The sequence below is a fragment of the Protobothrops mucrosquamatus genome, unplaced genomic scaffold (assembly GCF_001527695.2).
Source record: "Protobothrops mucrosquamatus isolate PMUCROS unplaced genomic scaffold, P.Mucros_1.0 scaffold_110, whole genome shotgun sequence".
Lineage (NCBI taxonomy): Eukaryota > Metazoa > Chordata > Lepidosauria > Squamata > Viperidae > Protobothrops > Protobothrops mucrosquamatus.
The window spans coordinates 190,884-217,573 of record NW_015386186.1 but is presented as its reverse complement, the minus strand read 5'-3'; positions in this window follow the sequence as shown (position 1 = coordinate 217,573).

The following is a 26,690-nucleotide window of genomic DNA, read 5'->3' as shown; positions in this document are numbered from 1 at the left end:
AACAACCAGCTTGCATTTACACTTAACACTTAAGGCTGTCATAACAAAAGCAGATAAAATTGGGTCAGTCACATGATAACCCACTTCATAACCATCACAAGTACAACCCTAATGGTATGCTCCATTACAGTCAGCTGCCTGAACATTGCTGTCATCACAAAGATACCAAATTGCAATTAAAACACTCCATCTAATCAGATTTGCAAGCCACTTAGATTTATTTTATTTCCATTTGCTTCGATCCAAACAATGTGATTGATTTTTCTTTTACCATGGGTAATTTACCATTTGTGAATTAGGTCACACCTTGACCACACAATTCTATAATTATTGAGCTTTATTCTGGTTTTTACTAACTATCTTTTACTTTATTCTGCCTTATTTTCAATCGTCTCGCTTAGATTGTGGCTATCCAGGATATATACTGGTCATTAGTCTTAACAACAATTCCTAGTACTTCAGATACTAATTTATATCTCAAAGTAATTTGGTATATTAAAATATTTATTATTTTGTTTACCAGCCATAGTGTCCTTCAATAATCTTTTGTCTTTTTCCAAAAACCATTGTGGTGCGGATATGCTTTAAACTTCATTTCTAATTCAGATGAAATTACTTTGTTATTTGCCATAATTTGAATAAAACATTCTATTATCTAAAGAGACTAAAGTTATAAAGAAGCTCAGTCGGCACCTGTGCTTCATTTAAATTGGTAGAATATCTTGCAGGCAAGAACAATGCCATCATAACAGATGGTTATAATGTGTATTCACAGCCAAATGACCATGTATGTACATCACTTGTATGTGTTAAAGACAGCAGCTACTCAGTAAGGTTAACTGACAGTCTATCAAGTACTTTAATCATGCAGGCAATTATAAGATATGGTTTATGTTTCAGTATGCTTGGTATTACATTCCTTTAATGTAATGTCACGAAGCATTATTTTGAATATACTGTTGCATTGTAGCATCAAACAAACAAATACACATCGAAAAATTATCTTTAAAATACTAAAAGGATTATTCACAATTCAGATGACAAAGGGTTCAATATTAATTTTTAAAATCTGTTGTAGCTTCTACTTTTAAAGCACATGCAGTGCTTTAAAATATAATTTTAAAAAATACCTCAAACATTGGGATCTTTACATTTTTCTTTAATACTTTCCTCCTGGGGTGTATATTACAGTGAAAAGACCCGAATCACTTATTTAATTTCCTTGATCAATAAGTAGAGACAATAAGGGAATGTGTAATACTCACTCTTTGGGAAGCGGAATGATTTTATCCAGAGATAGGATTCAAATATGTGAACAACCGGTTCTCTGTGTGGATGCCACTTCCAGAAGTCTGTTCTGGGCCTGGGCAACAAAAAATTAGCTACCAGTTCTGCTGAACTGGCGCAAACCAGCTGAATCCAACCACTGATTTTATCCAAACGATTGTATCTGGCACAATTAGACCTGTTTAAGTTTTTTGGGAGGAATTATTTTAGGAAGCTTCTGCCTCCAGAATAGCATGGATCTGAAAGAGGACCAAGGAAGGATTACAAAGTTCTGTAAAATGTTCCTTTCCTCAGTTTGATTATTATTAATTTTTTACATCCCTGGAAGGTAACAAAAACCAGGGCTTTTTTTCTCATAGAATGCCCAGAACGGAGTTCTGGCACCTTTTTTGGATGGAACCTTGTAGGGTAGGCAAGACGGGTTGTATGACATGTGTGAGTTCCAGCACCTTTTTTTTTTTTTTTAGAAAAAAAGCACTGACTAAAACAGTGCATGCTACTGAGTTATGTGGCAAAGCTGCACACATATTTGATTTTCAAGGCAGCTTTGCTCTAAAATATGCAATTGAGAAAAAAATCGTGCATTTTCACAATGCTTGTTCAGATAATTCCGATTTACAACCTCTGCTTCAGTGCATTTTTTTTTGAAATTTCAAATAACTTGTTTTTCTCTTTCACCTGATCCACTCAAGATCATGGAATAACTATAACAATGTCTTCATTAATTGGTTATGGCCAGTGAATTATCTATGTTATTTTCATCTTGAATAATGTAAACACATTGTTAACTGAGCAGTTATAAACAATGTCACATTTTATCTTAAAGTAGATCTAGTAATGCTTTTCTTTTTGTGACTATTTCATGTGCATTGGGAAAAAATCAGACACTTCCAAATAGTTTCAAACTTTTTAATGAAGCTTTGGGCTTTGTGCTGTACCTTGTGTAGAAACAGAACATTTTCCTCAAACTTCTTTTGAAAGTCAGTCTATTGTGGACATTTGATTTGTGTTCATTCACAGACCACATGAGTAGTATTATAAGTCAATATTGCTGGATTTTGTTTTTGTTGAAAAGCAGCTAGGTGACTTTGAGCCAATCACTCACTTTCTTAATCTAATCCACCTCACAGAGTTGTTATTGTAGGGAAAATAGGAGGAGGAAGGGATATTATGGATATTCATCACCTTGAATTACTTATAAAATAATAAAGGGATAATAACAAATCTAAAAAACTTTATAATCACTACCATTCTTATATTTTCTTAATGTACCTTCTACACACGCACATTCACTTTAAATAAAATAGCACATAAACTTAAAATCGAATAGCTTATTTCTGCTTCTTGGAGAACTGATCAAAATCAGATGTGATTTAAAACAAATAGAAGAATGTCCCATTTCAGTTCAGTGGAATTTTTTCCCATGTGGACTGTAATCTTCATTTAGCCAATTCATTCAGAAACAGATGAATGATTCCACTAGTTTTACATTTAAGACTTTTAATTACTGGGTTTTTTGTAATTTATTGGTTTTTCTCTTTCTTGCAGATATATTTAATTACTTTAGTTGTATTTTAATTATTTTATATTTTATTCTTATAAATGCTAGCCAAATTATGTATGGAAAAGCAGAGATAAAGGGAATAATTTGAAATTAATCAAAAATAAATCTGTTTGCATCCCATGAGATTCATGTGCTAAGATGTTGTCTTTTGTTCCATTTCTTTTTTTCAACAGTATATGTTTCAGAAAGTAAAATGAAGAGCGGGAAAAACCTAAATGTATTGCCAAGTGTGGTGGAAAAGTTGTGGTGGTGTTTGTGTGTGTAGTCTTATAAATGTGTGCATACTCATATTTATGCACCAAGCAAACTTACACTATATAGAGTTATCTTTAATTTAAAAAAGGGTTTTAAAATAAATGGGAAAGGTAGTATCTTGATAGTTATGCTGCCTCTTGTATCTTTTGAGTATGATCATTGGAAGAGTAATATTTGACTCCATTGTGGCCTCCCATCCCACAAAGTAAAGTTCAGAGGAATACAAATTGGATTATATTTTGGTTTATCTATATGTCTTTATTGCTTCTCACATCTTATTTTTTTTTTACCTGTTAAAAACTGAATCAATAACAACCCACTAGAATAACCTCACCAAAACAGCAGCATAATGGGTTAATCACTCAGGCAATAAGAAATGTGTACTTTAAAAAGAAATGCTCCAAAGAAAAATACAGAGGTTATGTGACTCATTAAAGCTAATTCAGGTGCGTCAATGAAAAGTACAAGACAAAGGTGTAACAGTTCATTAAATGCTGTGTGAAATTAATTTTTGTGACTTTTAAAAACTCTACTAAAACACATTATAGAATTCCTGAAAATGAGGAAGGCATATATATACACATTTAATCAAGGTTATATCTCTTGGCCCAATTCAAATTAACAACATTATGTGATCACAAAACTTGAAATGAACTTGGAATATATTTTAGTCCTAGTTGAGGTGTATCTATTCTGTTTCTAGTCCCATGGTTATTGTTTCTGTTCAAACGTACCCCAGGCAATAGCTATAATACTATTATAGCTATTAAAGCATATAGATAAATCTAGAAGACATTAGACCTAGTTAGTATTCATTTCAACTTATCTCAACACCAGGATCTCTGCAAAATGAAATTCCCCAGTGTACCTCATATAGTTTAAAGTGGTATTATTAAGCATTGTTAAGTGGGAGGACAACTTCCTAAAAAACTAGACATTTTAAGCACATGAGCCTTAGGAAATATAGTTCTCAAGGCTCATGTAAGGATATCAGGTGGATATATTCTTCTCTCGGAGATGCTGGTCTCTGGTCTTGTTGCGAGAGATTTGTTTTGGCCCACCCCGAGAACTCTCCATTTCAAGACTTACCATAACGACACTGCTTCAGACAGTGTTTGCCTCCAGATTTCTATTTATTTCTCTTGTTTCTTTCCTGAGGTATTCATATTATGAAGACATATACCATGATACTTATGAAAACTATTGCTGAAATGCACAAATTTCTTGTATTTCTTCAATGGCTTGTTATATCTTTTTTCTCTAGAGCAGGTGCCCTATCACAGGGGTCCCCAACCCCTGGTCTATGGACCAGTACCTGGCCGCAGCATGCCAGCAATCATTCTGCACAAACAAGCAAAGCCCCATCCATGGGATGCAGGCAGCACACAAAACTATGCACTCTCCGGTCTATGGAAAAACCTTTCTCCACGGAACCAGTCCCTGGTGCCCAAAAGGATGGGGACCTCTTCCCTATCAGACCGAGGGAAAAGAACTTTCATTCTTTTACTTTAGAATTTTCTTTAAATAATTATCTTGGCTGACAGCCAAGAAATAGTATTTCAGCTGCACACAGAGAAAAATATACCATTTGTTTGATTTCAGTTAGTTTTAAATTTTCTACTGCAAAATTCTCAATTAGCAATAAACCAAAGTTTACATAGATGTTTGAGGAAAGCATAGACTTTCTATCAGTCTACTCCATTGCTTCTTTATCTATAAGGGGACCTGCTTCAAGTACCTTTGGGTAGGTTTTTTAAGCTTCTAAACATTAATAGTAAACATCAAATGTGCAACTATTGTGGCCCAAAGAAGTATAGTAGCTATTTTAAGGAGTAATAGTGGGTATTTTATACCTACACAGTGGTGTGCAATTGCAGCCCTGTATACTTTCATTATATGAAAGAATTCAGTCATGTTTTCAGAATTTAGCCATCTTTTGTATGCCAAGTTGTGTCCCTAATGCTTTATTTAGATTGGAAATCGAACTACTTAGCATAGGAAATGAAGTCTGGCAATTAATAACATCTCAGTGGCTCTATCTTGATTAGGGTTCCTGTTCTTTTTAGTGTGAGACTTTTTCCAATCCAAATGCTATAGAGCTGTAGCCAACAAGTTGCTCCATTTGGGTCCTGATGTTTAACCATGAGATTAGATAAAGCAAAGAAGACTATTAAACAAAAAAAAAATGGAGATAATGAATTCAAGAATAAAATTATAGCAGTCTCAAGGTTATATCAACTCTGAAACTAAACAATGAATCTTGCCTATTGTTATATAATTTATCCTATTCCAAATATCACTGAGTTATTTCTGGAATATGCTTCAATGCCTCTCCTATGAAATCATGCATAGTAGATAAAATCAGATACAATTTTCACACAAAATATGCGCCTATGTCTCTGATAAAACTGAAATCTTAAAATATGTTTTAGTTCATATTGAAAAATTGTTGTTTATTCCCAACTAATTCAAATCTTCATAGAGAAACTGCCTGGCTATTCAGACCAATGACTTTTGAAATGTTTCCTAAAAGATAAGCACCTGAAATTATCTAAGGAATAGTTAAATTCTGTAATGAATACCATAAGGCTTTGTTATGTTCATGCAGAACAAGAGAAATAGGTGTTTTAATTAATTAAATTTGATTATATTTTCAAGATGCATTTGATCAATTTAATTTTTATGATCTTGTCTTGGATTTTGTAATAATGCAGTTGGCAAGTTGCAAAAATGCCATCCCAGTCCAGTGATGTGACTGAATTCATAGATTTAAAAATTATTGTTAACTGCCTTTAGCCACTTGAGAAGAAAAATAGAATATATATCAGTTAAATAAATAAAAATGCTTTCCTTTGCAAAGGTTTTTTTTAACTTTGATACAGAGATTTATGACATGTTCTAACATATTTTTTAAAAAGCAATAGAAAGGGAAGCAAAAAGAAACCAGGTCACTAAAAACAAGGAAATCTTCTTCCATGGGTATAGAGGCTCATGAAAAAATAATCCAGAATACAAGTAGGAGAAGATATGGAGATGGAGAAGATCCAGGATTGTTTGTTTAGAATGACTCTCATTTAATGTAATTTTGTTTCTACAGACAGTTCCGTCTGAGTCATAACCCTCGGTCTGAAGCTTAACAGTTTAAAATGTGAATGGGCCAGAATACAAGAATTTAATACATACGCAGAAGTTTATGTGGGTTTCAGATGATAATTCCACATTTATAACCTTCCTATCTTTTTCCAAATGTATTCCATTGGTTCTTTAAAATATTATACTCTTGTATTATTATACAATAATGTATTAAAGAAGAGAAGACAGAATAAACATAATTAATTTATTATCATAGCCATATTTCATATAAACATATAATCTGTAATACAGTGTAACAAAAAATAATAATTCTATGGACTTCCTGGAAGCGTGGCATTCAGATAAGCCACCCACCAATAGACACAAAATAACCCAAGCCATATTATATACCATTCCAAAGAGACAACAAAAAGCTAAAAAGGAAACAAAAAGACCAGAACATATCCTCTCCAGCAGCCAACTCAAGAGCTAAATAGAGGTTATATACTTACACACACACACACACACATACACACACACACACACACACACACACAAACATACTGAATGTCAAAACTGCAGCCCTGGCAAAAATGGGTTGGAGATAATTCTTTTTTCCAATAACTAACATTCAATAATTCTTTTTTCCATGTAAACTAGGAGCAAACCTTACACACACTAGCACTGATCCTCAAATAACATATATAGATCCATCCTCACATCACTTCTATACATAGAAGCCTCTATGAAATCTGAAATCATAGTTCTATCATTACGGTTTTTGCAGAGACCTCCAAATGTACAGCAAAAATCTGAGAGAGTGCCTATGACATGGAATGCTATTAATAATGCAACACTTGGTCCACATATTTATTTTACCTATTCTATGCACATCTGAAAAACAAACATACTTACTGTATCATACTGTGCATGTGAGAAGTGATCAATAATCAAAAATTCTAAATTCATTTAAGTAAGAATCATTATTAACTCTGTTTTTAAATAGGCATGTGCGAGATTGCTAAGGAATTATGTTTGTATATTAAAGAAATCCACAGGATCTGATGGTTTCAACAAAATGGTAAAAACAACATTACACAACCACAAGGTATATCCTGTGTGTAATGTCACAACACACAAAGATGATGTTGATATCATGATTTGCTTTTTCACAATCCAGATTTAATTCCACTAGTCACCCATAATACCATGTCTTTTCATAAATGCAAGTTAAGCTTTTAGAAAATAATTTCTTTTTCTTTCCCTCTGTAAGGTTCAGTTTGGAGAGATTTAAGTGGATTGAAATAGAGTAAAAGGGACAGAATTAAGATTTATGCATCTTTCCCCTAAATAGTTCCAAAAACAACACCTTGCTTCTGCAAATTTCCCAATATAACATGCTATTTTTCACTGTAATTTAAGGAAACATGTACACCAATAATGTTTATACCATTTTTGTCAATTTGAAATTAATTTTCTTTTATTTATTTAGTTATAATGCACTTAAAAGATACAGACTGATTACATCTAAGACCATGTTTGTTGCAGTGGTCTGGAAATTTATTCAATTCCTATTTGTGCTTATAGTAAATATTTGAGCTTTATTTGCCTAGGAAATAATCACAGTTAATATTCATGTTGAAAAACTGGTAATCTCATTGGCGAGCTTCACTTTCATTAAGTATAACTGTCTAGAAAGTCACTTTGCCTGTCTCCCGAGAAAACAGTGTCCCCGTATTGTTTATTCAACACTTTACAAACTTATCTGAAAATAAAATTAAACAGATAAATGTAGCCTCCATTAATATGGTAAACAACTCCCTCCTAAGTATTTATAGGCAAATGACAATAGAATATTTATTTGTTGTTCATAAACTATCAAAATCATACATTGCAGAAATGCCATGTCTTAAGTAAGGCCTCTATTCAATGTCCCATAGTTTGAAGAATTTGAAGAATGCCAACAAATGAGCCAGAATTAGAGACATTAGAACCTTCTCATTTAAGTGTTGTTAAAGTATGAACTTGACAACAACATGCCCTGTTGTTGCCACGCAATGCTTATTTCCTTCAACTGTAGAGTACACCAAACTGTCCATTTCTTTCCTGAAAAGCTTAACCTTCTTCATTATTCCCTGGAGTCTTTTATGTGGACATTTCACCATGCTTAACATGTGTCCCATAAGGAGCTCCTGTTGCTTTGATTAAAGTAGGATTTCTAAGCAAGCTCAAATGAAAAACAAAACAACAGCAGGGACCATAGTGGAAATACTTCTGTTTTAATTATTATTTTATTTTAATACAGTTGATTTCCCTTATTTATGATCTAAAAAGTTTTATTCACTAAATAGAGAATAGCAATCTACAGACACATTCCCTTTCTTTATACCAGTAGTTTATTTTCCCCAACATTATTCTGTTTCACTCTCCCCTGCCTACCCCTCCCATACAGTGTTGACTTTCTGTCACATCAAACCTGTCTTAACCCATTTTTCATTATGCTTTTTGAGACAAGCCTTCAATACTTGCAATTGCATACATTCTGTGCACACACATATTGTCAATAAAGCCATCTTTATGGGTTTGTGTCTATTATTCCCTTTCCAGTATCTACAAGGGAAACTAGATTATTCTCTTGTGTATTTCAATGATTGAAAATGTATGTATATTTACCAGAAAGTAAGCTTCACTTATCCCACTGTGATGTACATTTGACTGGACATATATGCAGTTGCACTTAACACTACAGTTAACATATTACTTTCTGATCCAGTACAGCATGCTGTCCTCTGGCAGGCCAGAACTGGGGCTGTAATGCAACTACATACATGAGTTATTTCTGTTTTATGAGAACATAGTCTTTCAGCACTGAACAATAATATATTTTAGGTATCACTAGCAAGCCATTTTGATGTTACATTATTTAGAAGTGTTTTGAAAACACACCTCTCTTTGTCTTTGTCATTAGGTATTGCCATGGCAGTTGTCCATGGAGATATGGGGGAAGTACAAATAACAGTGGAATAAATAAATCTTCATTCTCCATTATGATATATTGTTAGCATGGTAATTCATCTTTAGGAATGCTCCTTTTGCCTTGAAATGCAAATTATAACTTTACATAGTTCTAATAAGATTTAAAGTAACTTGTCTTTCTTTCTACCAGATTGTTCAGAAATGAAATTATCAGTTGTTGACCATGGCATTTTGGAGCACATTGCTTTGGTTTTCTTTTTTTATTTGTATGGGAACAAAGCATTACAATACACATTCATAACTAGAAGCTTTCTAGAGTTTGGGTTTTCTTTATTTTGAGATTTTCCTATATTTCACTTGTAGATATTTATTCATGTAAATCACTTACAAGACCCACTGATCCTCATTTCCTACTGCAGTCTCTGAAATTTCATCTCAGTAGTAGATATTTGGAGTGAGAAGAGCAGTTCCAGAATTGAGAAGAGTGGATAGTTTTATTATGAAAGTGCAGTGATGTTCAGAGATCTCTGGCTGAAGCTTTTGATGCATTACTGCAGGTGAAAATCTGCTGGTGTCAGTATAAAGTGAAGTACAATGAAAAGAGATGGAAACTGATCAAAGAGAAAAGCAATCTAGAACTAAGGAGAAATTTCCTGACAGAACAATTAATCAGTGGAACGAGTTGCTTCCAAAAATTGTGGGTGCTCCGACACTGGGAGTTTTAAAGAAGAGATTTGTCTGAAATGGTAGAGGGCTTTCTGCCTTAGCAGAGGGTTTGGATTAGAAAATCTCCAAGGTTCCTTCCAGCTCAATTATTCTGTTATTCAGTTATTTGCACATGGCCAGCATCAAACAATGTGTATCTATTATTTTGGGAACCTATAGTTCATAGAGATCTGAAGACACAAGGTTCCGTCTGTCACTCACCTGAACAAGAGCCCTTCCAGGAGAGATTTGTGCAGGCAATGCAGCTGAAAGGAACAGAGAGAGAGAAGTAAATACTGGTATTGCAGCTGCAAACTGGCATGCTTTCATAGGCTTTGTTGCTCTTTTATGAAGAACATTATTCACTTACGATTTGCTTCCACAGGCATCTATAGTATGTCCATAGGTGTGTCTTGTTGTGCAATAAAAACATGGGTGCAACATTATTATACATACATCATGACTTATATTCCTATGCTTGATGTCAATATGTAAGGGCAGCATTTGCATAATGATCCCACAGTGCAAATATTACTGGTTTTGTGTCCTTATTGAACTTATTTACAAGGTGTGGCTAAGCTCTAGGCACATTAAGTTTAAGATGCATTTATCTGGTTTTCAGCCAGAACAGAAAATAATCTGATAGGCTCTTTACTTTTTCCATCTGCATTTACAACTTGCAGGAATATTTCAGTGTTTCCACAACTCAGCTGAGTATTATGTCACATTACCCAAATTCTCCTACCTTAACAGACATTTAGTGTCATCATTCTTTTTCCAAATTGTCACATTATGCCACATTTGCTGCATTCTGATTAAATTTAGATTGAGATAACTAAACTCAAATATCTGTCATCTAATTTTTCAATGAAACTCATTTAATAACACTGTTTCAGAACTATTTTATGAAAGTTAACATAGCTCACTGGGTTCTAATTAAGTTATCTGCATGTCTTTTCTAAATCAAATGATTATCTATATTTCATTTTACTTTTAATTAAAGTGTAACCCTTATTTCAATAAGTTGCTCACTTTTACAAGATAATAAAAGGCAGACACTTTGTAACACATGTTCTAATTTATTTGGGTTGAAAACATTACTGTGACCAAATCACCTTGATACTCTTCATGCTTTTTTTGTGGGAGAAGAAATTGGGAAAATAATTTCAGCAAATAGCTCAGCAATTATTAAGAAATGCAAAGGCATCCCTAAGGGAGAGGGAGTCAAAAAATATGGCAGTTGTAACCATGGGATTAAAACCCTGCTTATTTTTTCAATGCATGTAAAAAAAACGGGGGATGGACTTAAGATTGTATGCTTAAGGTCATCTTGGCACCATAAGGAAGGAATCTGTATAAATACTGCGTACGAAAAGCAAATGCACATTAAATATATAAGGGCATAAGAGGATATTAAATGTTATAAATTATCTGATCTATTTATATTATTATTTGATATTATTTGGACTCAACATCATATAAGTTATAACATTTAATATTCTGCTAGACTATAAAATATTCTGTGGTGACAGATTATGGGTACTCTGACACCAGTGCTTTTTTTGTAAAAAAAAAAAAAAAAAAAAAGGTGCCAGAACTCACACACTTCATACAACCTGCCTTGCCTACCCTACAAGGTTCCATCCAAAAAAGGTGCTGGAACTCTGTTCTGGGCATTCTATGACAAAAAAAAAGTCCTGTCTGACATTAAGATATAAAGTTGGGGATCTAGAGTGTTCTTGCACAGAACTGGCAAATGCTCCATATTGTGGCAGGATTGATGTCTGAAGGCTGCAGGATAGGTAAAATTGTTCCATGTACCCTAGACTGTGGTGGGATTCAGCTGATTCGCACCACTTTGGCAGAACCAGGAGCTAATTTTTTGTTGCCCAGGCCTAGAATGGACTTCCAGAAGCAGCATCCACACAGAGAACTGGTTGTTCACATATTTGAATCCCATCACTGACCCTAGATAATGTGCTTAATAAGTGTGCAATGTGGATGATACAAATATCTCTAGTACAAGCAATTGAAAAACATGTCTATTCTATATGCCCAGAGTTGTAAGAGCAATACCATTTTGACATGGGGATCTTCATGTATCGTTCATAAAATCCTTGTGATAAAAATCCCTGTTGTGTTAGGCACACTATGGGAGAAACAGAACACCTGTGACCTGTGACCTTCATTGATGAGAGTGCTCAGACTGTTGTTCAATATTTTTTATGTGCTGTTTGATGAGAACCTTAACCTTATCATAAACTACATCAGGTAGGAAAGGTGGAGAAAAGTAACAGATGGATTTTTTAGTCAAAACTGCCAATTTCTAATCAGATTAGAAATAATAACTCATGGTTAGGAAGACAAGACTGATAACATAAGCCAATGATTTAATATAGCCAACTTTACTCTAGCTTCCACTTTCAGGACATCTGTCTTTAGTTGCAGGTTGGCACATTCAATGATTCACTCATTCGTTCATTTCTACAGAGCTAGGATTTGAAGGCCGCTCTTGAGAATGTTGATTATACAAGTTCTAATGGGGCAAAATTGGAAAAGGGAATCAACTCAGCATTATAAAAAAGCTGTCCAAGTGGCTTGCCTTCAAACAGTATAAGAGCTGTAGGTATGTAATAGTCAGTTCTTGTTCTATAGTATTTAAAGATTTAGATGAGTATCTGTGCACTTTGCATAATGCAGTGTCCATGTGTGTTTTTATTGTCAATGGAATGAGAAAAAACCTGGTAAATTTTTGTGGCCATTAATAATGCACTTGAAAAAGTGGCAGGTTTTTGATCCAGAGCGAATAATACATCAATTCTCATGAGGCAGAATAGGTTCAAGCTCAAGTGTAGCAATACTTTTTGTCCAATGTCCCAGAATTAACTAAAGGAACCAAGAGATTTAATTAAAACAAAACAGTAAACCACTGACAGCCAAATTTCATCTCAGCTGTGGAATCATGAATTACTGTACTATTAATCCCTTTATCTCAACATTGTTTTGAACTATATTCCCAACACAGTATAGAATGCTGAAAATATTTCTGCCTACACTCTTCCTATAATATATCTTTATCATTCTGACCCATATATTTCATTATGGAAGGTCAGAAAGCAAGAGATTCTTTACTTTTTTTCACTATTAACGAGCCACCTTATCTCAATGCAATAATATATATTTTATTCATATATCAAGCATCCTCTTCAAAATTACCTGGTAACAAGAATAGTTAATCTGCTTTTGATAATATTTTCAAACAGCATGAATTTAAAAATTCAAATTCTTACAACATTTCACTGCTCTTTCTTTCATAGAAGAATAAATTAGATTTCCTTTCCTTTAAGAGGTTAAAAAAATCAGAAACTACCATTTAGTTTGTTAAAAGAACAACTTAAATTTTCCCCTGCAATTTGTCTTGAGTATTAAATGCATTATAATTTTATGAAAATGAAGTTCATTGAGATTTTAGAGGCAAGACGAGATAAATGACAAGATTCTAAAGTAATGTAATCAACTAGGCAAACCCCTCCATAATGCCATTACAGGTGCTACAGTTATGTAACTAATAAATAAAACACTCAGTAAGTGCCTATAAAATGCTCTAATTTTGCTCCTTTTCTGAGTTTTCCTTTTTCTGATTCTTACTTTTCTGTTTCTTTATATATTATCTATTGTGGAGATTTAATAATGTTTATAAAAAATAAGAGTTCTATTATCTTTAGTCCTTAGCTACAAAAGGCAATTTGTTTGTTCCAATCAGTAAATTTGAACTCCACACAAATTTTAGATGTAGAATTACCTATATACATTATGTTTTTTGTTTGATCCCTTACCAACAAGTGTATTTTTGATAATACATTCCTAATAGAATTCTCTAATTTCTGGACAATTATCTTCTCTTATAAAAGAGAATCCTATTTTTGATTACTACCATAAATCTATTTCAATCTTATTTAGGGACAGCTTGAATGAAAGGGCAGGTTCTTTTTTATTATGTATTAAGAGCATTTATATATTCTCCCAATTGGCAGACTCTGGAAGGTGTAAATTATAAATATAACCCCATCCACCCACATTAAAGTCATAAACTGAACTGTTGACTAGAAGACTTTATTTTGGGCCAAAGAACTTTTGAAAAAAAGTGTTCAAAGAGTCAGAACAGAGCCAAGTGTATCTGTAAGGGCAGTGTCTTCTATAATGCAGAGCTTACATTTATGTTTCTTGTGACATACCTTAAGATTTTTCAGGAGGCAAATAGGAGGCAAACCCCTCCAAATATTCTGAACTGTAGCGGTACAACTGGTCTAGCTACATAATTTAGACCATTTAGTTCTTGGTAAAGTTGCCTAACTCAGGATATCAAGGACTACTTAGCAGACAAATATCTAATTAACTTAGGGGGCTATAAGTTATGGGAGAAGAACAGATGAGCTATTTAAGAAGGTTTGTTGACTTTTAATTGTATAATAGGAGAAAAGTTGTATATGCATGTGGAAGGAATAGACCATAATCTGCCACACTGGTCCAATGAGGGTTGGCAGATGTGATTGGTGTTAGTCAGGGATATCCTTCATGGCCTTTTCACCTTGGGAGACCCTTCTGGACATATACATGTCCGATGACTTAGCCCACAATTTCATTTACCCACACAAACCCCTTCATCTAGTTAAGGCCCTGATCATAGAAGGTAAAGTGAAAATCAACATAGAACGAGGTGTGCAACAAGGTGATACAATATCACCTATCCTTTTCTCAGCCTGCCTTGAAGAAATATTTCTCAAACTAGACTAGGCAAAAGATAGAATAAAAATCAATGGCGCCTATTGAAATCACTTAAGATTTGCAGATGATGTTGTTCTCTTCTCACAAGACCCATAAAAGCTACAAAGACACATACAAGAGCTGCACACAGCAGGAGAACCATTTGGCTTAAAAATAAAAAGAGCCAGTTTATGTTTAATAAATTCACTAAATAAAGAAAACAATTTGTATCTGGAGAAGAATTAGACCATTACATATACCTTGGCCAATGGATCTCAATGGAAGGCGATACAATAAAGGAAATTGAATGGCATGTTAAATGTGGTTGGCAGGCATTCAGCAAGCTAAGCATAATTTTCAAGAACAACCTCCCCCTACGCTTGAAGAGAAAAGTTTTTGATCTGTTAGCTGCTCTAACATATGCCGGTGAAACATGGACTCTAACCTCACAATCGATACAAAAGCTACGCGTGGCACAAAGAGCCATGGGAAGATACATGTTCAATATTACAAGACAAGATAGAAAGACTTGCACATGGATTAGAGAACAAACGAAAGAATACAATATCATCAAAAGATTAAAAAAAATTAAATGGAAATGGGCTGGTCACATAGCAAGAAGAACTGATGACAGGTGGACCAAGGCAGTCATAGAATGGATCCACCTTGATAAAAAGTCTCCATGAAAGAAACTTAAAACAAGATGGATTGATGACATCACAAGTATTGTAGGCCCAATTGGCAAAAGAACATTCAGGAACGTATTGGTTGGAAACATGGGGAAGAGGCCTTCATCATAAAAAAAATGATGATGGTGAATAGGAGAAAGTCAGGGTAGAATATTTAAGTCATCCTTATATTTGGTAGAAATAATTTTCTAGTTTAATTGTTGGTTGTTGCTCTATTTTTCTATTAAATCCTTCACCTGTTTGACCATGCTTCTGGAATTTCCTTTCAGTCTGATATTTCGGCTTGTTTTTGAGGCAGTCCTGACTTGCTGTTGTACATATTTGCCTGACTAACTGAAAGCAAACCTGTTTTTTCCCCCTTCTCTTTTATGTTCAGACCCTTGTTGGTTTCTGGGGAGTTTTATAGCTTGTCTTATCTGGAAATTTATGGCTATGTAATTAATCTCATCAGCCAAGCTATAGCAAGAGCACAAAATTATTGTGAGAAAGGACTGCCTTCTGCCTTACTGCTCTGTTACTTCTAATGGGTATAGGATCCTCAGCAGACTCTTTAGATTCATGGACTGAATAGGGAGAATCATATTTAATAACGCTTTGTCCCCTAATGTATGTATTGGGGAATGCCACTCCACATAAGGCTTTATAGGTACTAATTAGCAGTTAAAAATGGGCCAACAACTGGCCCAGCTGAATGACGCCAAAATTTACATTATTCTTCTTTATCAGTCTTCTCTGGTCTGGCTGTTACTGTCTTTTGCAATTTCCAAGTCATCTTCATGCCAGTCATGAGTTGGTCAGGTTATCAGTAAAGTTGAAAGGTAAAATATCATTAAAAATATATTGATATGCCCTGGCAGGATACAATATAAAATTAGAAACATAAAGCATGTAACAAAATTCTAAAAGGAATTTTAAAAACCGAGTAATAATTATTGGCACTGAACCCATGCCTAGTAAGAGGTACAGATCACCATTAAAAGCCTTGCAAAAAATAATAACTACATTTTAGAGCTTTTTAAAAGGACTTCAAAATAGCTATTGCCAAATCTTCAGAAAAGAGAGGGAGCATCATAGAAAAACATAGTCTATGCTCCCACAATTATCACAGAATATACGAGGGCAATTCGGAAATAAACCGCCATTTCAGCATGTGCGAGAAATAGATGGGGACAGCAATGCCTGTCCAATGACACCGTGCTCAGTAGGTAGTGAGGAGTGGAAAGAGAAGGTTGTGTTGCAATTGACTCATCCGCTAGATCAATTGAAAATTAACCCTGCCATAGAAAATTCCACCAAATGGGAAGTGCATGCAGTAATACAATTCCTGTGTGTGGAAAAACCTTCAGCAGCTGTGATTCATCACAAACTGTGTAAGGTTTATGGACTAAATGTGATGAGTGAAGGTGCAGTATGTCAATGGTGTCGCATGTTTAAAGATGGATGAACTGATGTGCAGGAAGAGGCAAGAAGTGGGTGCCCATTTGTAGTCAGCAATGAATTCGTGCAGGAAATTGACAAAAAGGTCCATGAAGTCCATCAGTTCACAATATCTGCACTTTTTTTACACTTTCACAAATTTCTCAGACTGTTTTGTACGAGGTAGTGACAGAAAATTTGGGATACCGCAAGTTCTGTGCTTGTGGGATACCAAAAATCCTTTCTGAGGAGCACAAAACACACCGAATGGGTTCACAATGCTGTTACAGAGTGGTTTCATTCCCAGGCATGAGATTTTTTTTGCAGAAGGCATTTCAAACCTTGTAAAACGTTATGACAAGTGCCTCAATTTGAATGGTGATTATGTTGAAAAGTAATGTAATTTGTAGTTTTCTAATGTGTATAATAAAAGTTCTGTATCTGTGAGTGTCTGTCATTGGTAATCAAATGGAGTTTTATTTCTGAATTGCCCTCGTATAGGAAAATTTAATCATTCCCAACAAGGACAAGCACATAAAATAGGCAGATTCCACATGGAAGAAGCACTCCAAACATTACCTGCGGGACAAGTAATAGTATTCGTAATTGGATGAATTCAGCACATTATATACACTGGTAACCAATTCAGCATCTATAGTACAAGCATTTATGTGGTTCTAATATTTCACCAACCAACACATAGGCTGAAACTTTTTGCATGAATTACAGTTTTTGAATGTATTTTAAATAAAATCCATGTAAAGTACATTAAAGAAATCTTGACTTGTGATGATGATGATGATGATGATGATGATGATGATGATGATGATGATGATGATGATGATGATGGTGGCGGCATGCATTCTTGCCACCAGGGCCTCTATTGTAAGTAGGGATACCATCTGACTTGCAAAACAAGCAACCACCATGAGTACACCAACACTATATGGGTTCTGAGTAACTTGCAACTGTTTCACAAGGGTTGAATTTCAGCCTATTTCTCTGTCTTTGTCTTCCATTCTCCCTCTCTCTCTCTCTCTCTCTCAACTCTCTCATCGTATTCTATAAGATGTTTTTCCTTTGCTACAAAATTAAGAATAATTTTATGATCACCACAACAAAGTGAGTGAACAGTATCCAATAATATCATCAGATTTTAATAGCTTTATTTTTGCCATATAAGCATTTTGTAATTACTCATTCACTTTTTTAGACCATACATACCAGAAGACCTCCCCCCCCCTTATCTCTGGCCAAGAAAAAACTCCTCTTAGAAAACTGTGAGGGATGAATCTGGATGTATTGAAAGATGATATTTTCAATTTTTTCCCTTTCAACTATCTTTTACAGGCAATGCTGAATTTCTTCAGCTGAATTGCTGAACTTTCTCAGCATTATTATCAAAATGTAATAATTCATTTAGGAGTCTGGTTAGTCATTAATATGTTATTTGTTGTGATCATATCCTGAAAATAGGGAGTACAACAATGGTTCCTTCATAACTTTTCTTGGAACATCTTATATTTTGTTTGGATATGCTCTTATACAGTATAAGCATGTTCATATATTTTAGTGAGCATAGCTTTTCAGTCTTTTAGTGCCTGGCTATTAATTAACTGTATATCACCTCCTGATTTAAGTAGACATCAGCAGTCTCTTCAGACTAGCCCAGAGTAAGTATATATAAGAAGGATGCATCAGCATATTCATGGTACCTCATGAAAATTATGCAGCCCTCTCCTAGTGGTTTCATGTTAATATTAGAAAGTAGGATTTAGAAGTACATATTTGTATTTCTATTTTGTCACATGAAAATTGAAAATAAACTTTGTTTTTATCAAAATTGTACATCAATAAAAAGTGCATATATCTGTAAAATCTGGATTGTATTGTATACCAGCCAGAGCCCTCTTTGAGGGAGATAGGCAGTCAAGAAATATGAAAAAAATAAATAAACTTTCAGAGGTCAGTGATGATAAATTTTGTGATTGCAAACACTAATGGTTGCTGGCAGAAATGTTCTGAGTCTCTTGGTTCATATTTTACACAAAGAAACCCAATAAAAGAAATAAGAATCAAAGAGATGGGCAATCAAAATGGATCAGAGAAATAAAAGAGTAGCTATAAAGCTTTGGCAATTACCAAGGTACATAGTGGCCATCACTATAAGTAGAGAACTAAATACATATTCCATGCTTATGCTAGAGGTATGTGGTAGCTTGATGAAAAACAATCCTTCCATTCTCTGCATGATAAAGATAGGGCAGAAGACTTATGAACCAGTTCCGTCTTACCTCTTTACTAAGGTAAATCAATTGCTGACCAGTATTAATCAATCAAAGAGAGAGAAGTTCTTTATACAGAAGAACTTGAGGATCCTTAATGCACCTGAGTCCATTCTGCAGACATTTGGTTCTGTTGGACAGAAATGTATCTATAATACAACAATCACACTTGGTTACAAACAGCTGTAAATAATCTTCCATGAAAAATGAGAGTATATGCTTCTGCAGATAACTTCTGCAGACTATGAGGTTGTTGTTGTTTTTTTGTCTTTTTCTTTGGTTGACCGTAGAATAATCTAAGGGCATTTACAGTTGTCCAATCTTATCTTGCAGAAGCCTTTTGATTTCACAATAAAATGTAGTAAGTCTGGAGGGAACTGTTCAGTTCATTTATGAGAATCAAGACACAACTGCAAATGACATGTGCAATTCTTTATGAGTCTAGAGTGCTTGCAGAAGCCAATCATAACTTGTACTTCCTTGGCAATCAGTGTTTATCTGCCAGAATATTAAGGAATGCCTCATCTTGCTCTTTCATCCTGAACTGTAAAAATCCTCCCGGTCAAAACAGTTACACAACAAAAGAAAAATAAGATATCTATACTATTCTATATTTTGACCTTAGCTAAGTATTGATATCCAGTTGTTAATTCTAGAACACCAGTTGTTGGATCTCACTAAAACCAGTTATTTATAACAAGAAATAAATCTGTAACTTCAGGAAATCAGGTTGCATTTCAGTGAAAACTACCCAATAATTTGTTATTTTATCACTAGGTCTGCACCCAGTCTACAAATAATGATGTCTAGAATTACCCTCTTTCAGAAAGAATAAGCAACTTCCCTTAATGAAGAAAACACAATGGTGTCCAATGTGCTCATTCAAATAGTGCATGGCTGACAATTTAACACCCATACTTGAAACAGCATTGAAAATTGCTTCATTGCACATACTTTGTAGTTGTTTTACAAAAGATTCATTTGTAATGAGACACTTCATAACCTTTTTGTCCTTTTATGATTAAAAGACAAACTCAATTATTGTTAAAAGGCAATCATACTTTCCAATATAATATTCTTGCAACAGTGTACTGTTGTCTCAATGTTTTTTATTGTCAATTTGAGGACAAGTTAAATGTGTATGCCACTTTTTTCTTCTGTTAATGCACTTTATACCATACAAAGTGTGCAATGGAGAAAATATTGATGGGATTAAATAACTTCATAGGTGTGGCATTTCTAACACTATTTCAAAATAATTCAATACTGATGGTATTGTTTATTCATGCAATTGAAGGATACATCAAGGTTTGTTTTACAGGGCAACTATGCTTCCCTATATATGTTGTTTTAGATCTTTCCTCAGTTTCGAACTCTACTGAAATCTTAATATATAGGCAGGTCTACTACATTGTATATAATTTTGTTGTCATTGGGATAAATCTCACCAACTTTAACTAATTTAGGCAGTATAGATATTTTGTACAGATAAATAAAGGTCAATAAATCCTGGTTAATTCATTATGTCTGAAGAGGTTGTAGTTTTGGATTTCTGAATGGCACTAGCATTCCCATGTGAAACTGATTATCTGTTGTTTAAGGCAAAATATTTCCTACCGGAAGACTTGGAATTTAGCTGGTCTGCTGATTATTTTGTATCAGGAAAAAAAAATGAGAATTTTGTGATCGAATCATGAAAGGGTTTGATTGATGCCAATACAATCCATTGAAGCTTCATTGATGCTGCTGCATGACAAAAACAGATGAATGATTTTAAGGACTGGAAGAAATGGAAACAGATACCTGACTGTTGGCAATTTGTGGGGGGGGGAAAGCTTTTTTAAAAAGCTACTGATAGAAACATTTTTAACTCCAAAAAAGGTTTTGCAGAATTGATTAAGGTCTAAAACCAGAACCGTGGAAGGGTTTTGCAGAGCCTGAGTTTATGGGAGAAAATTTAAGAAAAGACAAAGAAATTAATTTTCAGAGAGAAAAGGGAAAAAAAATAAACGGCCTCTTCTGACTTTTGTGGGATGGAAATAGCTTAGCTCCTTTTGGATAAAGAATAGTAGTAAGGGAGAGAAGGAAGGAGAAAGTTTCCTCTGAATAAAAACAGAAAGAAAAAACACGAGAGTTGCTGGTTGCTATGATGTCCTCTGGATAATTGGTTGATTAAAAACCATTTTTATACTTTCACTTTGATATTTTGAGAATTTATGAAATAATACTTCAAGAAATTTTAAAAAATGTGTATCAATCATATATTTTTCCCTAATAGGAAAAAAAAAATAAGAACTTATTTACTGTAATGATTAGTGATAGATCATCCTTTATCCAGTGTTATCATGTCAACCCATCCTGGTAAATTGAAGAGGAAACTCAAACAGTTAAGCTAATGTTACTTTATTGTAAAGCTACAATAATAGACTCTTACAAGCAGGGCTTTTTATCTCATAGAACACCCAGAACGGAGTTCCGGCACCTTTTTTGGTTGGAACCTTGTAGGGTAGGCAAGGCGGGTTGTATGACGTGTGTGAGTTCCGGCACCTTTTTTTTTTTTTTAAGAAAAAAAGCACTATTTACAAGTATGAAAGTACAGTTCTCCTGACATCTGCTTTGCAGTCCAAGAAACTAGGGAGGATCCCTTGTGAGCCTCTTGTTCACCTACTATCCAGCTGGGGGCTATGCTGTCTCTTATCTGACTATTGCCTAGGCAACATTTCTCACTCTATCTTTCAAGATCCTTCCCATCATACCATTACACATCAAAAACAAAAAGAGTTTTTTTAAGTGTTTGGATTTGACTTCAACAGAGTGATATGATTAACATTAAATACTATAATTTCAAATTTTAAAAGGGCTTAGAGATAGTAATAAAACCAAGGTCATCCGATGACTTTTCGTTGCTGATTTGGTTTGCAGTTCTTAGTCTAAGTCTATAAGTATCACTCCAAAAAAATGCATACATTACCTTTATTAGGGGTCCCCCAATCCCTGGACCATGGCCCTCTACTGGGCCTTGGCCTATTCAGAACTGGGCTGCATGAACAGTGGACTAGCATAGACGTGTAGCTCAACTTGCACGAGCGGCGTGCCAGTGTGCATACACATCCTTGTGCAGCTCAACTTGCAAAAGTTGAGCTGTGCCAGCATGCCGCTCACATGGCCTGGTTCCCCTCTCCTTCCCCAGCTGGGCCACCAAATTCCAAAGATTGGGGACCATTGACCTATATAACTATCAGTCTTATATAACATTTCTTTCTCTTTTGGCTTAAATAGGTTAGTTAAAATCACGCAGATCATATGTGGTAAATAATTTTTTAGCTCCAAAGTGTTAAAGTGTTAAACAGAAGAGAGGCTACATTGGTAGTGTTACTGCTTTCAGAAATATATTGCTTGAATTTCAGATCTGTAGGCTTGTCCTATGCCTTGGTCAATCTTCTTTTTTCAGCTGAAGATAATCTTCCCCAAAATGTGTGTGAGCTTCCTATAAGTTCTCTTGTTGTTAGGACATATAGGCAGTTGCAGTAATATTTATAGACTGTCTGCTATCTTCTTCCTGCTTTGTCTTATAATCACTTGCATGGCCAATATTACCACCAAAGGACTGAATGTAATGAAGAAAATAGGTTCCAGTCAATTTAGGTTCTAGCAATTTCTCTTAGTTTGGAAAAGCAGAGACCAAAATTAACTATAGTTTTTAAAATTGTATTTCTACTCTGACTAGCATTTTAATAATTTGCGGGGTTATTGATTTTTTATTTTGCTGACTACATGGGTATAAAGATCTTTGCCCACTTTATTGTTTCTATAATTCTTATAGTCAGTCTAATGCAATGCCTCCTTTATAATATATTTTTTAAATGCCAATTGGTCAGTTTCCTGGATTTATTCTCGCTGTCTTTTAAAATATGAACAACTGCTGGGTGCTTTATGGTGAAAAATACAAATAGTAATTCATGAACTGAAACATAACGTTAAATGGTATAATACATAGTAGAATCAATTTCTGGTTTGCTTAATGGCTTCTTTTTCTAAAGAAAGAGCTGACAGAGGTTGATAGTACTTTCAAGACCTTTTCGTTGCCAAAAATGTTTCTATAAAAGGACCATAGGGTTACTATAGATATGTAGCAGCATTCATTGTTTTACTAATAACTTTTAATGTACAGGTATATGTTGAAAAATATGTGCCATTATAGTCAAGCCCAACAGTTGCTCACCATTAAGGAGGCTAAATTCTCAGACTCATATTAATCAAATGTACAACATGGAAAGGAAAAAAGAGGGATAGTTTTCAGAATCTTGAAAGCTGAACTTATGTACTTTAGCATCCAATTTATTATGAGTTAGAATAGGGATATATTGGTCTTGCTAACTACCTCTTGAAGCAGTGCTGAGTTTATACAAAAGTCATGCAGAGGTGTTATGGCCCTGTAATATTTATAAGGCTTCAATCATTTTCCCAGATTCTGAGAAGATTATTATGTTTCTGATCGCATTCTTGCCAAAAAGGTCAGTGTTGCAATCACTTTTAATATAATTTTTATTCCCTCTTTCTGTCAGCATTTGACTGAGCAAAAGTGGGGGTTATAAGCCTCTCTGCTTCCTGGTAGCATATGAAAATATCTAGGTTTCAATATAATACTGAACTACTTGCTGCCGATATTAATTTTATACTCATACTATTGACTAAATATTGAAGCAATGCAGTCATTAAGCCAGCAAGGAGAATCATTTAGGTATGGTCAAGAAAATCAAGCTGAGCAGGTCATGAAAAATAGTTTCACTCTTTGCCTCTCATCTGCCATGTGTTATTAAATATCTGTGGCTTAATTTAACACATTACCTTCTCTGCATTAGTGATGGGCATATATTAGAATACTCTTGCTCAACATCTTTCTCCATTTGAGACAGGCGATACAGAAATAAATATTACGTCCTTCATATAGAACTAACAAAGCAACTTTTATTATGCTCTTATTTCAAAGCTTGCCAAACAAATTTTAATCTTTTATCAGATCAAAATTAGAAATTTTAAGTGATATTGCCAAATTTTATTTCATAACTTGTCATAGATGTCAAGTATGGATTAACACATATTAATATAGCTAGGCTGAATTGCAGATTTGGATTTTTGAGGATATAGACAAGACAATTTGGATTTCTATAACTGAATGGAATTCATTTCATTATATAAAGTTTCTGTGTGACTATAATAAGGCTAATAACATCTGGATCCCAAGGGTGAATTAATCCTCAAGATGCACTTGAATATCAGAATATCAATTTATGGTTAAGTTAAAGTAGTTCTATGTCAACAGTTTCTCTTGGTTATACAGCAATATATATGACCTTATGTTGAAATGGAAAGCTGTCAACAAATCTTTTTTCAAATGATTAAGGCTCCTAATTGTAAAAATTCATAAATATTTTTAGGAAAATATGCATTAAAGCAGTAATTCATTAAATAAAGGGAAATCCATTTATAACTCAACAGTGAACTATAGACATAGCAATAAAACTGCATCCTTGATATTTTTTCAGCATATCATTTTTACATTTAGTTCCTTTTGATTACTGGTAGTTGCCAACTTGCAATCATTCATTTAGTGATCATTTGAAGTCACAGCAGCACTGAAAAAGTGACTTACAACTAGTCCTCACACTTAAGACCATCCCAGCATCCCCATAGGCACATGATCAAAATTAGGTAACTGGCGTGTATTTATGATGGTTGCAGCATCCTGTGGTCATGTGATGGCCATTTGTGACCTTCACAGCCATCTATTCACAAACAAAGTCAATGGGGCAAGCTGGATTTGCTTAACAACTGCATGATTCACTTAATAATTACATAATTTGCTTAACAACCATAGTGAAAAAGGTTGTAACATTTGGCATGATTCACTTAACAACCTAGCAATGGAAATTCTGGTTTCAGCTGTGGTGGTAACTCAAGGACTAACTTTATATGATTTCCTGTATGAACACATATATTCCTATCCTGTTCTGACCTGTCCTGTATTGATCCAGTTATCTTTGTAACTAAGCTATTAGAAATTGTGATTTTTACTCTGCATAGTTTGTTTCCTGATTCCCATCTTCTTGCTTTCAGACTTATTTAAGATAAATCAATCACGGAATTGTGATTTCACAATATAGTCCTGTATTAATCTTTCACTCAGATAATTTTTCTTTAAAGGCTTGAAGGGTTTTGCTAACCAAGGCTAGTAGACAATCTACACAATGATTTGCATAATAACTTGATATCAGGTGGAATGCTTAGTATAGTGCTTAGTACCAAGGCCATCAAATGACACTCTTCTTGTCAGAAATGACATACAATTATCACATCATGTTATTTGGTTACTGAGATGAAGGCAGTGAATTCCGTTTTTTCTTCCCGTTATGGCTATATAATTAATGGGAGGAACATTTCAACATTCCTCCTAAATGATGATACAGGACAAGATGGCAGATTAAAGATCCTAATACTATTAATTAATCATATAAAGGTCTTCAACAACTGAAGCTAAAGTGAAGCTAGGCAGTTCAGTGAGGACACAAATGAAACTTGCTTGATTCTTTAATGGAAAAATCAACAGCTATGGTGGATTTTTTTTATTAAAGAAATAATAAAGCAGGTTTCATTTGTTTCACTTCCACATTAGCTGTTAATTTGTCCATCAGGTATCAGATAATACATTTGTTGCTGAAAACCATATTGGTGAATCAGATGTTAGCAGTCTATAATCCCTTCTTCTCCCAGGCAAAGAAGGGTAGCAAGTTAGCTATTTCTTTCTTTCCATAGATCTTAAAGATTTTTATTAGTGTAAAACTATAATATCTTCCAAAAAGGAATGTGCCAATAAACCAAATGGGTATATTGGTAATATTGGGCAAAAACATGACATGTCACTTCCGCCCCCCCCCCCAAAAAAAACCCTAACCAAAACCCCCCCAAAAAACCCCTCCTCAGAATTATGAAAGTGGCTAGCTAATCCTCTATTGTCGCTAGTGAAAAAGAAATTAACGTATGATGTGAAAAGCTGTGAGATTTGATAAGTTTTATAAAAGGCCTAAATATTCTCTATGCAACGATTATAAGCATCCTTTCTTTATTATTCTCCTCCTAGCTTCTGTGAGGTATGCCAAAATTATTGTAATCCAACGGAGTGGTAAAATTGTGCTCTTTCGCTTGTTAGATATGAGGAAGAACTTTTTAAAATGCTTACAAAAGCAAGATTTTAATAGCTTAATTGTGGAATTTTTTTATGTTTCGAAGATGAGCTGCTATTGCTTTGTTCCTCTGCTTTGCTTTTAAAACAACCTTTGTGATCTATTATTGGGTCCATTATTTTTCTGGAGTGAAGAAGAAAAACAATTTAAGTGTCACTCATAGTTCTTTATTTTTGAGTTTTTAGCTAAGGTAATGAAAATCAATAAAACAGTTTCACTTCTACACATTTACAGACTATAAACTGCTTTATATAATTGTGATTCTGCAACATATTTAGCCCTTGGTTTTGCTAATAAATATGCTCTTTTTTCAGTTTTATAATTAGCATATAGGATATTTGAAATCAATCAATCAATCAATCAATCAATCAATCAATCAATCATATATGGCTGAAAACATATTATTGTGCTTTGAGAGAAATAGTCTCAAGCATGA